This window comes from Ammospiza caudacuta, chromosome 18, assembly GCF_027887145.1.
Source record: "Ammospiza caudacuta isolate bAmmCau1 chromosome 18, bAmmCau1.pri, whole genome shotgun sequence".
In the NCBI taxonomy this organism is placed as follows: domain Eukaryota; kingdom Metazoa; phylum Chordata; class Aves; order Passeriformes; family Passerellidae; genus Ammospiza; species Ammospiza caudacuta.
Genome location: NC_080610.1, coordinates 11,921,067 through 11,933,950, shown reverse-complemented (window position 1 = coordinate 11,933,950; position 12,884 = coordinate 11,921,067). Strand labels below are relative to the sequence as shown.

General features: G+C 51.5%; 1 protein-coding gene across 2 annotated transcripts in view; it reads right to left on the bottom strand.

Annotated features, from left to right (window-relative positions):
- The window catches only part of CORO1C (coronin 1C), a 47,084-nt gene extending 36,787 nt beyond the window's left edge, over positions 1 to 10,297 (bottom strand). Inside the window, exon 1 of one of the 2 annotated variants that reach the window (XM_058816965.1) lies at positions 10,257 to 10,297. The gene's annotated coding sequence lies outside the window, so the exon portion shown is untranslated. Of the gene's footprint in view, positions 1 to 3,652; positions 3,721 to 10,256 lie in introns of those variants that run through there. The other variant, XM_058816964.1, reaches the window with a different exon arrangement.
- Positions 10,298 to 12,884: the final 2,587 nt, after the last annotated feature.

Below are 12,884 nucleotides of genomic sequence, written 5' to 3'. Positions count from 1 at the left end.
CATCACCACAGGCTCAGCAAAAAGCAGATTAGAGATCATTTTTGCTATCACCAACAAAGCCAGGGGTGCTGAAGAAGCAAAGTGGTCGTGCTGAAGAAATTATCCTTTCCCTAGTGCAGTGATTCTGCCTTGGTTCTCCCTCTAAATCATCAGCACAGAGGAGAAATTGTCCAAAAGGCCACAATTTGTCACTTTCAGACCAAGGAGGTCTCTTCTATCCACCATGGGCACATCAGAAACCTTCAAAACCCACAGGTATTTCCCAGCAGATGCCATTTTCAATATTTCTCTGTCAATTTCCTGACCTACAGAGCAGGATTTTAAAGTTTTCAGGATGTTCCATCAGAAAATCCTCTTCCATTTGAGGAGCACTTTGTGACTCCTTAGGAAGGTGCTTTCTCCAAGGGATCCCCCGTCTTATCGGCATCAGGAATTTCATGGGAGGGGAATAAAGTCAAATTATCAACTTGCCACACCAACAGCCACCTTCTACTTTTCCTACATCATTACCTCCAGCCATTAATCCTGATTGGATTTATATTCCCTACACAAGCCCATGAACACAACTAATGGCTGGTGATACAACTAATGGCTGGGATATTCCATTGGGATCCTCTCCAGACAATTTGTTCCTCCAAGGACAAGCCCTGCAAAGCTGCCAGTGGAACCTGGGAGCAGCTGAGCAGTTCTGTGTCACGCTGGTATTTCACATGCCTGTGTGTGGTTTGAGATGAGAAAAGCCACAAAAAGTCATGTACTGAACAATTATAACCTCAAAAAGAAACAAATAATCCATTTTTTTTTTTTTTTGCACAGTTACTCACAGGAGGAAAAGCAGAACAAAGCAATCCCATTAACAGATAAAAAGAAAGGGCCCAGTAAACAATTCCCAACCATACTGGTGGAGCCAACACATGCAGAAAAATGAACTTTCACTGCTGCTTTCCTGAGTCACTCAGCTGAGCCCAAAACCTTTTTGGGCTTCATTTTAACTTGGGTGTTCACCACCACCAGCAACTGTGCAGAATGTGACAAAAACTCAGCAGTTCCCATCTTGTCAGCCACGAGCCACCAGCAGCCTGACTCCTCACACATGGCTCCAAAACGAAGCTCTAAGCAGTTTCTAATCACACAAATTTCAGGGTTACCCACCAGAATATGCCAGCCCAAAAATATTAAGTGAGGGAGACTACAGGGAGCAAGCTAGAGGAGAGCACAGACATTTAATTCTTGTTCCTATGCCCTGCAAAGGCTTAAACTGGGGCACTTCAAATCCTCAGTGAGTTTCTGTTCCAACACATCCTCAGAGAAGGGCTGAGATTATCGCAAAAACCTCAGTAAAACAAAAATCAAAACAAACAAAGCCAGGCTTTAAAAGTCAAGTGAAAATGTGCCTGTGAGCTTGCCCAAGAGGACATTCCTGGCCCTGGGAGTGGTGCACTGATGACCTCACCGAGCTGCAAACTCAGGCCAGGAAGTGTTTTGCTCGTGTCTTCAGAATAGGAAGCTGGCATCCCAGGGATAATTCTCAGAATTGATCACCAAGTGAAACCCAGGAGCATAAATCCCTTCCCCATCACAACACAAGGTTTTGGTTTAATGAGCCATTTAATCAAATGTTGGACGTGGCCACCACGGTGTCACTGAGCGCAGAGCCCGGCACCCTGTGCTGCATCACCCAGGGAAAAGCTGATATTTCCCCCTTCTGCACATTCCTCCTCATTGCCATTAAACTGAATCCCTGCCTCTCTCTTGGAGTGAATCCCAGAAGTGACAGATGCAATAAGCATGAAGATTTCACTTGAAAAAATCCAATGATGTTTGAAAAGACAGCTCAGGAGAAGACAGAGCAATGCCAACAGAGAGCACAAATGCTGATTAAAGCAATCTGGATAAAAGGCTACAAGTGACCATTGAAAAATTACTATTATGAAGTGCTGCACTGAAACAAACACCAGGCAAATGCTGCCTGACATGTCCCCATGTGTGTCAGGTCTGACTGGGGCTACCAAAACCACAAAAAAACACATATACCCAAAATAAACACGCATTGCCACAAAAGTATTTGATCTTCTACCTTTGTGTACACAGTCCTTAGCAAACACCACTATTAGCTGCAATAAAACCTTCCTGCAAGCACACAGCCATCTGGATTTTTCCCCCCACTCCTTGAGCAGAAAAGATGATTCAATGCTGGTTATTCAAATGAAAAATGGAATAAACCCTCTCCCGCCTCCCGCACACGGCACCCGCTGCTTTCCCCACATCCAAACCCGCTGCTCCCAGGACGTGCTGTGCCAGTTCACACCATCTTCCCACACTCCAGAGCTCCCCTCGTGCGTGCCACAGAGGGAGAGGATGGCACCAGGTAATTTGGGAACAGCCTGGCCTAAAATTAAAACAAAATCGGGAAATTCAGCAGCGAAATGAAAAATCAGCCGCAGCCTGGTGCGTTCAGAACATCCCTCTCTGATTTTGCCACCGTCCTTGGTCTTGCTCCAGTAATCCCCACGCACATCTGCACGAACAGACGAGCTCAGACCAACTTCAGCTGCTAAAAAAAACCCCAACCCTAACGCATCTCACTTATCTTCAACAATAAAACTGCTTCCATCGGGCTCACTTTTGTTTCCTGGCACCTTTCGCTGCCTTTTTTTTATTTTCTGCTTTTTTTCAGACCTGTCTCCTGTGCAATCAGTCAGTTAAGGCATCACAATGTCCTACAGCTGAAGCTCTCTCTGTGTCAGACACCTGTCCATGTGTCCAAGATCTTCCCTCGTGCTGTTAATGGAATCAGTGGGAATTTCATAAAGCACAGGTATGGACCAGCATTTAAATTCCAGCCTTCGGCACATCACTGTTAAGCAACGTGGCTTCCTGCGTAGGAAAACAAAGCCCAGGGACATCTGCCCGCAGCAAAGGGATGGGATGAGATGGTCCTTAAGGTTTTTCCAACCCAAACCATTCTGGGATCCCCTGGTGATTCAATGACATGTCACACAGCCCAGGAGGAGCCCACACATCTGCACAGCCTCCAAAGAGCCCCTAATAACAGCGTGACAAGGACCTGCTCTACAGGAGCCTCCGAAAAATAACCCCAAACTAAATCCCCATCAGGGCGCTCATCTTTTGTCCTCTGCCGTGGAGCACGGCGGGGACGGGCGCTCCGGGGGCGGCACACGCCGGTGGCACCGAGCGGCTGCTGCATCGCCGGGCGGAAAAAATGGGGAGAAAAAAAAGAAAAAAAAGAAAACGTGCCGAACAAAAGCCCCCCAGCGCTGTCCCCGCCGCGGCATCAGGTGCGCGGCGGGAGCGCCCGGCGCCGCCGCCCCGCCCCGGGCTTGCCCTGCCCGGCGGCCCCGGCCGGATGCGGATGCGGCGGCGACCCCGCGCCGCTGCCTAATAAGGAGGGAGCGGGGAGCGGCCGGGGCCGAGGCGGTGCGGGGAGGGCGCTGCCGCCACGGGTCCCGCGCTGACAGCGGCCGCCGCCTCACGGAGGGCTCGGCGGCCCCGCGCGGGAAGGGCCCGCCCGGCCGGACCCCCGCCCTGCCCGGCTCCCTCCCGCGGGCGCCGCGCCGCCCGCCCTGCCGCAGCTCCGCTGGCCGGTGTTGCCCAGTTCTCCCCGCTCGCCCTCACCGCCCCCGAGCCGCACCGCGATCCCGAGCCGCCTCCCGCGTCCGCTCCTCAGCCCGGCGGAGCCGCCGCCTCCGCCTCCTCCTCCGCCCGCCGCCGCCGCCCGACTGAGCGCCGCGGGGCGGGGCGGGGCAGAGCGGCAGCGGGTTCCGCCCCCTCAGTAACCACGCCCAGAAGGACCACGCCCCTTCAGTCTGGCCCCGCCCACTCCAGCCGCGCTCGGTGGGGGCGGGTCAAAGCAGTGAGTGATGGGTCAGCCAGCCAATTGCCGTGCTGCTCTCGCCACCACGCGCGGTCGCGCGCTCTCAGGCCCCGCCCCGCCGCCCCTCAGCGGCGAGTGGGGGCGGGAGGTCATGAGGGACCTGAGGGGTCGATCGTGTCCGCCCTGGGGACCGGCCATGCCCTCCCTGTGAACCAGTCCTGTCCGCTCCGAGGGATCCGTCATGTCATCCCTGGGGATCAATCATCTCATCCCTGAGGGATCGGCCGTGTCTGCCCTGAGGGATCCATCATGTCATCCCTGAGGCACGGATCGCCTCATCCCTGAGGGACCGATTGTGTCCTCCCTGAGGGAACAGTCATGTCGTCTCTGAGGGAACGGTTATGTCCTCCCTGAGGGACCGATCATGACATCCCTGCGGGACTGGTCACGTCCTCCGCTGATCGTGTCCTCCCTGAGGGAATGGTCATGTCCTCCCTGAGGGACAGATCTTGTTCTCCCTGAGGGGACCGATCGTGTTCTCCCTGAAGGATCAGCCATGTCTGCCCTGAGGGGTGAGATGAGCCTGCTGTCCTCAGAGGCAACGCTGAGGAGAACCAGGAGCTCCACAAGAAAACAACCGCGTCACCTCACGCTGTCACACCAAATCACAGTGGCTGTGGTGAAAAAAGGACAGTGACAAAAGCTCCTGCTAAAGACTGCAGAGCTCGACCCCAGCTAAGAACCACACTCCAACAAGACACCCATGGCAGAGGTTTGAGACCAGAAGTTCTCCCCGTTGCACTGTGGCAATCTGGGGATGCTGCGCTTCAAGGCGTAAGGTTTGTATCTGTGTGTATCTGTCGTGACAGGTCGGACAAGCACTTTGCACACACACCTGGCTGTACCCAGGTGACACCGCCACACTCGGGGCCATCGCGGCCTCAGGGAGCCCAAGGGGCGGGTGAGAACACCCGAGCAGAGCCCACAGCCCTCAGTGTTACCATACATGGCCAAAACCAAAACTCCTCGAGCTTCCTCATCCGCTTGGGCCGACGTTTGCACGTTCATTTGCATGTGGTTTGATGCTTAAGGGGTGGGGTAATGTTTTAGGGGAGCATCACCCTGCTAATTTCTCTTCTAATCCTTCAGAATTTGGAGGAATATGTGTGATGAGCTGAGCTGAGGGCCCTGCTCTTCCCCTATGGAGCAGTGACAGGACCATGAATTACCCACTGTGAGCGATAGCTGGTGTTAAAACCCCCAGATACATTTGTCCTGGTCTGTCTGACTGTCACAGCTGATGGAAACATCAGTAGCTACAGATTAAACAAATGTTATCCTGCATTTATTAACCTTTGACACTAAATGTAACCGCTGATCCACAAGCAGGAAAGCCTCTCTCACCTACTGAGCAACACCTTGATAAAAAAATTACGCAAACAGAGATTGGAGCGGCAAGGCTGCACCCTTGCCCATGACAACAATTGCCCTGAAATTAATCAACAGCTTCTTTCTGAAAACCAGCCCAGCACAATTACACCACTCTGCTCCCTCAAACAATCCCTTTAAAGCTAAAGGAGAAGAAAACGAAAGCAGCTTTGGAGCAGAGCTGAAGGTAACCCAGAGTTTAGGGAGTTTAGGTTGTGATTCACATTTTCCACGTACATACATGATGTGTTGAAGGTCACAGAATGAGTCAGTGATAGAGCTGAGAGTCCTGCTTGCCCATCCTTAATTTATTAGGAGTCTCAGAACTGGGTGAGAGAATTAAATTTATAAAACTTATATTTAAATTATGTTAAATATTAATAATAAATATTAAATATTTAAATTATGTGCCAATTGATGCTTTAGCCTGGGCTGGAAAGCAGGAATGAAGGCAGCAGCACCCAGCACTGCCCACCAGCTCAGAAGGGGAACCAAAGAAGATTTTTGGCCTCCAACTGGAAAGAAAGTGACACACAGGGGACACAAAAGTGAAATTTGTCCTGAGAAATCTGATTGAAGCCTAATCCTCTCAAGAGCTGCCTTGGGAAGGGTGGATCCTGCAGAGATGAAAATTCCTTGCTCAACAGTGCTGGAAGATGCTAAAGATGGGCTCAGGTGGAAATAAAACCTGTGGAATTTTTACCACAGCTTCCTAAAACAGCTGGATGGAAACACTCCAAAGAACACCCGGATCCTGTCTGGGATTAATGAGCTGTTTAGATCACAAAGTGATGAAGAAATTACAGGAATTTTAGGCTGAATTCTCCAACAAACAGAAGAAACAGCTCAGGTTTTACATGTGCTCTTTGGTTCTGCTGTAACCACTAATTTTCATCACTTCAGATGAGTAAAGCCACCCTAACAAACAATTTAAATGTTATCCACAGTGCTGCAACTGAAACAACTTGTCAAAATATGCCACAAATTCTAATTTTTCTACAGAAAAAACACCAAACCCTTACAGCTACAAGGAGAAACACACCAAAATTTACCCCATTTTTCCAGCACCTGCTTAGCACATATTGCAGAAATTCAGGATTTATTTTAAAAATTCACTTTTAGCCATCCCACATATTTCCCCCTCAGCTACATCACTGCAGGATTGCTGCAAACTATCTCACAGCCTTTATAGGGAAACAGCACCGTGGCTACAGACTCCACCTCTGAAACTTATGTCAGCTGCTAAATTTAGCCTCCTGCAAATATGCATCAGTTCCATCCCTGCAATAAATCCCCTGCTTTGCTCCTGGGGTGAGCCTGGTGTGCTTCCCAAGGCCCACATCAGGTGTGTCCCACAGCCCTCCCCACCAAGGCCGTGTTTGTAGTTGGAAGAGGAAAAGAAACACCTGAGGCACCTTTTTCAAAGGAGAAATTTTGATTAATTTCTTCAGTTTGGTGTCTGTGAGCCATCCCAAAGGGGTGACAAACCCCATTTCTGGAACCAGTGAGGTCACTGGAGGGATGAATTTGTCTCAAACATTTCGTTTTGCTGAAATCCTCACTGCTAAATATATTCTGAATCCATTCAGAAATGGCTTAGGGAGGGCTTAGAGAGATCAGCAATTTAAAGCCCTGTTATTTTGCAGCTTAACTTCTAAATCAAGCAAAATATGCCAGACAGGACAGTCCTGAACCCTGGTTTTGCACATATCCAAGTTATACAGCTTTTCAAGGACTTTTATGTCTTTATTTATGTATTTATTTCCTAAAACCTTTTGATTCATTATTATTATTATATTTACTCTATTATAATATTTATTTAGCAGGAAGTACTAGGTTCTCCTACACAAAATTTGGATATTTTTATATTTCTTCTTCTATGGCTTCCATAATTTAGGGATCCCATCAAGGCCAGGCCCAGCAGCATTGGGAAGAGCTGCTCCTGCTGAAATCAGGAATGTCATGTTACCTTTCACTGAACATTTTTGGGACTTAGTGATTTTTAGTGCAGGGAAACATTCCCTGCCCATAGCAGGGGGCTGGAATGAGATGGCCTTTAAAGTCCCTTCCAACCCAAACCATTCTGGGAATCTCTGAACTGATTGCAGTGACAAATCCTCCCCACTCCACTTTCCCTGAGTGGAATTAGATTTACTCTCAGCATTAATTTCCTTTCTCTGCCTTGATTCCTCCTTGTCTGTGGGCACAGAGCAAGCGCCAGGGGCAGCTTTATGAAACCACTGCCAATCCTGGTTTTTAGGAGACATTTCCATGATCACCAACTGTTGAGCAGCTGCCAAGATGAAATTGTCCTCAGAGCCACCACGAAGGGGCTCTGGGTAATGGAAAATCGATTCTGTGTCTGGCTGGGAGGATGTGCTGTGCCCAGGGAAGTGTTCCCCAGCTCCTGCAGAGGGTTTGGCTGCAGAGACAGAGCAGAATCCCTTTGGACTGGCCTTATTCAATCCTTGGCCAGAAAGGGGAGCTGTAGAATTAGGGAATGAAGATAAGGAGAGCAAAATGTTCCATCAGGTGCTTTGGAACAACAGCCAGGAAGGGAGAAGTGTCTGAGTGTGGCAACAAGGAAAGAGGAAATCATGGATTGAAGGACAGGGTTGGGAGCCACCACCCCGGAGCTTTACTGCCAGCTCTGTGTGACGTGGAGCCATCACTGTGCCACTTCCAGAGCCCAGGACTGGGGTCATTCACAACCCCCTCCCCAAAGGGCACTAAAATAAAAATAAAATGAATCAAGCCCTGTGCTGACATCACTCCTGAGCCACTGGAAAGGCTGGAGGAGGCTGGAGATGGATCAGGAATGAGTGAACATTAGGCCAGGATGTGCATTAATAATTAATGCTATTGTTATTAATGATTTACAATAGATTTAATCCAGCACATCTATTACTGCATCTCCCCACTCTCACACCTTTGTGCAGCACTATCAGTGTCAGACACATCCCTCCCAACTCAGCTGGAAGAAAGGCATCAAAAAATCAGCTTTTACAGCAAAAAGAAACCTCTAATTTCAAGCTAATCTATTTCCTCATGTATTTTTTCTCCATCATTAGACAGGATTGTGAAATATATTTTCATTTCTTTTCTATTTCTGCAGTGAAAAGGAGGCAGGTCCCAATTCCTAATTAAAATGTTGGGCCACCAGATAAACCCAAAGCAATTGCTTGCAACAGATGGGATTTCCTTTGTTGCTGTCTCGGAATGATTAACGAGGAGGAGAGAGACAAGAAAGCAGAACTTAAAAAAAAATTAAAAAGAAAAAAAAAAGAAAAATAAAAAAAGCAAAAAGCAAGCTGTATTTTATTTACAACATGAATATGCTGGGATTGACAATTCCTATCCTCCTGAACAGCAGGAAAAAATCAGGGAAGAAGCCAGGGCTGGGTGTTGGGTTCCTGGGCACTGATCACAGAGCCTCACTATTCAAGCACTTTGGAATTCTTTTGCCATCTCCTTCTGTTTCTCTCTCTGCTGTCTAGGACCAGGTTGGACCAAAGGTGCTGGAAAAATCAGAGATATAAGAAAGGAAACACATAAGGGTAAATCCAGGTGAGGTGTGTGTGTTTGAGATTTGGGAAGATCAATGTTTAACCCATTTTTTAAACCCCAGCAGATTGCCATGGACAGCAGAATGGGAAGCTGTTCCTGCTCCAGGGGAAGGTGGCCCTGCCCCTGCAGGGGGAGGAACGAGATGAGCTTTGAGATCCCTCCCAACCAGAGCAATTCCGTGAGTCTGTGGTTTTTTATTGCAACATTTCCACACTTCAGCACTGAAATACTGTCTCAACTCTCCCTCCCTGTTTCTTCAGGAGAACAAGGAGGTAAAAATGTGTCAGGAGGGATTGGGCTGCACAGGGTATTAACTTGGGGAGGGAGCTGATTCCTTGTATCCCTTCTCACCCCTTCTTCTGCCAGACCTATTCCATCCACCTGCTCCTTCATCCCGGGAAGGATGAGCTGATCAAAGATCCCAGTGCCAGGTGTGGCTGAGGGGAAGCTCCAGCTCAGCTGTGCCAGTGACACCAGAGATCCTCCACCTTGCGGGGTGTGGAGATCCACACTCACAGCACCACCCTGCTCCCTGCTCTGAGCCCGGGAGTGCCTGCAGTGACAAACATCTCCCACCTCAATTTCCTTACATCCTGCAATGTGTCCTCAGCTGCTTCCTGAGAGCACAGGAGCTGTTTGTCATCCCTGCAGGGCTTTTGTCATCCCTGACACGCACAAACTGTGCCACGTCCGCGCTCCGGCTCTGTCGCGACAGTAACACATCACACCTATTTTTTTAAAAGCAAACTCGATTCAAAGCCACCACAGATTTCCTGTGCCTTAAAACACTTATTTTCCCTTATAAGGAAATGCACAATTGCAGATTGTCACTGAACAGAAGATGGGAGTTAAGCAGCGTGGGTCGGGTGGCTCCTTGCGGGATCCAAACTCTCACACAAACACTCATTTCTATCCTTCCTATTTTTGCAGAACTGCTGTTTTACCAGGAAAATTTCAACAGAGTTCACTTCTCCATATTTTTTTTCAGTGAAAGGGTTTCCAAGTTGATGTCATTCTCCTGAATGGCTTATTCAGTGAAGTCACGGTGCAGGAGAAAAAGAACTTAGAGAAAATAATGCTGCTTTTTTATAGCTAAAATAAAATTACATTGGCTGGAGAGATAGAGGCAAATAATCCCACATGGCAGTGGGAGGATGCACCCTATGGACACTGCTGCACTGTAGCTGCTGTGAGAAACAGAATATTGTACTTATGTCTGACAAAACTGCATAAAGGACTTTGAACCAACACCTGATTCCCATCCTGCCTCTTTAGGAGACTCCGTGTGCCCTGAGGACATCCCGTCTGTCACCCAGCTATTCCCAGCAGCTATTTCCCATTCATGGCAATGTTCCCATCTCCCCTGGAACTGCGACCCCCAGCACCCCCCAGCCCCACGGCAGAGTCGGGACCCCTCACTCCTCACCTTTTTTGGGCGCTGATGCTGCTGCCGTCCCCTCCGACGCCTTGGACTTTTCGAAGGTTTTCTTGGCATCGGCAACTTTAAGCACATTCTCATCCTCCTGACTCTGCCTCCCCTTCCGCTCCGGCTCCTCCGAGCCCCCTCCTCCCGCAGTCCTGCCTCCAGGGAGCAGCTCCGTGCCCGCCGCTGCCCACTGCTCCCTGCCGGCCTTGGCCTCATCGCCGAGGGGCTCCAGCAGCGCCTCCGTCAGCGCCACAGCCTTGCTCATACTCAGAGCCAGGCACTCCTTGCTGTGGGTCCTGACAGGGGGGGCCGGGGGGGTTCTTTTCGGGATGTAGGAATCGAGTTCATCAGCTTCACCCCCGAGCTGCTCCCTGCTGTCCGGGAGCTGGCTGCTGCTCTGTCTTGAAAGCCTCCCGGTGTCTCTGGCCCCCGAGGGATGATAATTGGTGACCGCAGGGACCATTCTCTCGAGGCTCTTCACTACCTGCTGCTCCGGCTCGGGCTTCCTGGCCGGGTCCTCCTCGCTGGCCTGGCCGTTCTGGCACAGCTCGAGGGTTCCATCGGGCTGGGGGGCGAAGCTCCGTGCCTGCCTCAGGCTGTCCCTGCTGCTGTCCCTGGGGATGTAGGAGACAGGTGTGCCTGCGTCCTGCTTGCTTTGCAGGATGTAATCCATGAGCTCCAGGCTGTCGGACCTGACGGGCACGGTGGGCTTGTTCCCCTCCGCGGGGCCCTTGGGGCTCAGTCTGGTCACTTGCCTGCCCTCCACGCTGCTTTCCGAGTCCGAGCGGCTCATCTGCCTCCTCAGGACTCTTTCCAAGGAGTTGAGCCTGCTGAGGCTCGGGCTCGCCACCTTGCCATCCCCTGCATAGCCCTCCTGAATCAAGGGTAGCGTGTCCTCTGCCTCTTCCCATTCCTCCTCAGTTTCTGTTTCTGCCTCCTGGATGAGGCGCCGGTACTCGCTCTCCTCCAGCCTGTAGACCACCGGCCTCACCGTCCTGCCCGTGCCCACCCGCCTGGGCACCACCTCCAGCTCGTACACCTTTGGAGGGGCTTCTCCCTCCCGTCCTTTCCTGCACCCTTTGGACACGGGATGCTCTTCCAGGCACAGCTCCCCTGCCGGCCCCCACTGCCCTCTCTGCCCGCTGCTGCTCATCTCTGACCTCTTGGCAGGGCCTGCGGTGTCGCTGCGGAGGTCGGGGCGGTCCCCCCGCTCCCGGCTGTGTCCCAGGCCCTCCTGGCTGAGCTGCAGCAGTGGATAATCCTCACAGGTGCCTGCAGAGTCTCCCCGGGCAGCTGGGCAGTCTCTCCCCCTTGCCTTACTTGTGTCATCCCGTAAATATCCACGGTACTGCCAGGTGGAGGCTTCCATGGCCGGGAGATCTGTCACTGTAGTTCCTGGTTCCAAATGCTTTGGGACTGGCCAGCCAAGATTTTTCCCACCTTGGGTCTCGGCGGGATTTCAGCACCGCCTCCTCCTCGCTCTGCTCTGGGAAACGGCGGCACTTGGAAGCGTCGGAGCCTGGGTCATGTGAACCGGCGTTCCTTGGCCTCATGGCCAGCAGAGAGGAACATCCCATTGGCACGATGGAGCCCCTGCTCTGCCACTCCTGACACCACACCCAGCATGGCTGATGCCATGCTGGTCCCTACCCAAACACATCCCACCTGGATAATTGGAAAAATCCCCTCCAGCTGCTAATTTGCTGGTCCATGGCGCTTCACAGTCAGGACTTGCTTCCCATCTGCATCCTTCTCCAGGGATTCTCCTCTTTCCCCAACCTACTCCAGCAACAGCTCCCCACAGTCCTGTGCAGCAATCCCGGCTTGCCTCCAATTCTGCAGCTTCCAGAGGGATTTCCTGCCAGGCTGTCTGGGCAGAATCCCTCTGTCAGCTCCTTGTGGGCTCCAAAGAGAGAAGGGAACCCACATCCATTCCCCTGGCACTGCTCCCTCCTCCCTGCCCCACGCCCGTGGGACGCGGAGCAGCTCCCCCAGCGCTCCTTCCTTGGAAGCAGCACTCAGCCTTGGGCTGTGTCCCAGAGCTGGAGGCAGAGATGCTGCCTGCACAGAGCACAGAGGGCAGAGCCAGAGAGCTGGAATGGTCTGCGGGAATTCGTTATGGAAAAGGGAATTGCTGTGACAGAGACCGGCTGGCCGAGATAAACACGGGAGCCCCACAGCAGCCTGAGACACAACCTTCCCTGCAGAAACTCCAAAACAAAACTTATCAAAAATCCCTATTAATGCATTGGGCACTTCTCAAAATAACCCTCTGAGCAGAACGTTGCTCCCTTTGGACACCCCTCCGGATGGTGGTGGAGCCGGGGAGCTGGAGGGCTCTAATCCGTTTGTACACAGCTGGGATGCCTGGCATTGCAGTGAGCCGCAGCTCCCAGCCCAGCCGCTGCCCTGGGCTTTGCCTTTTATGGCTCCCCAAGCTGGGAAGCATCCCGGGGCAGGATGCAGGAAAACACCTAGATCATCCCAAAAGAGCTGCCTGCACAGGCACCTCATGGTGTTGGGGCTGAGTTACCCCAGTGTCACCTAAAGAGCTGGCAAACAGAGCCTGACCCCAGCCCAAAGGCATCCCCTGATATTCCATGAGGCTGGAAAATCCCACAGGGCTTT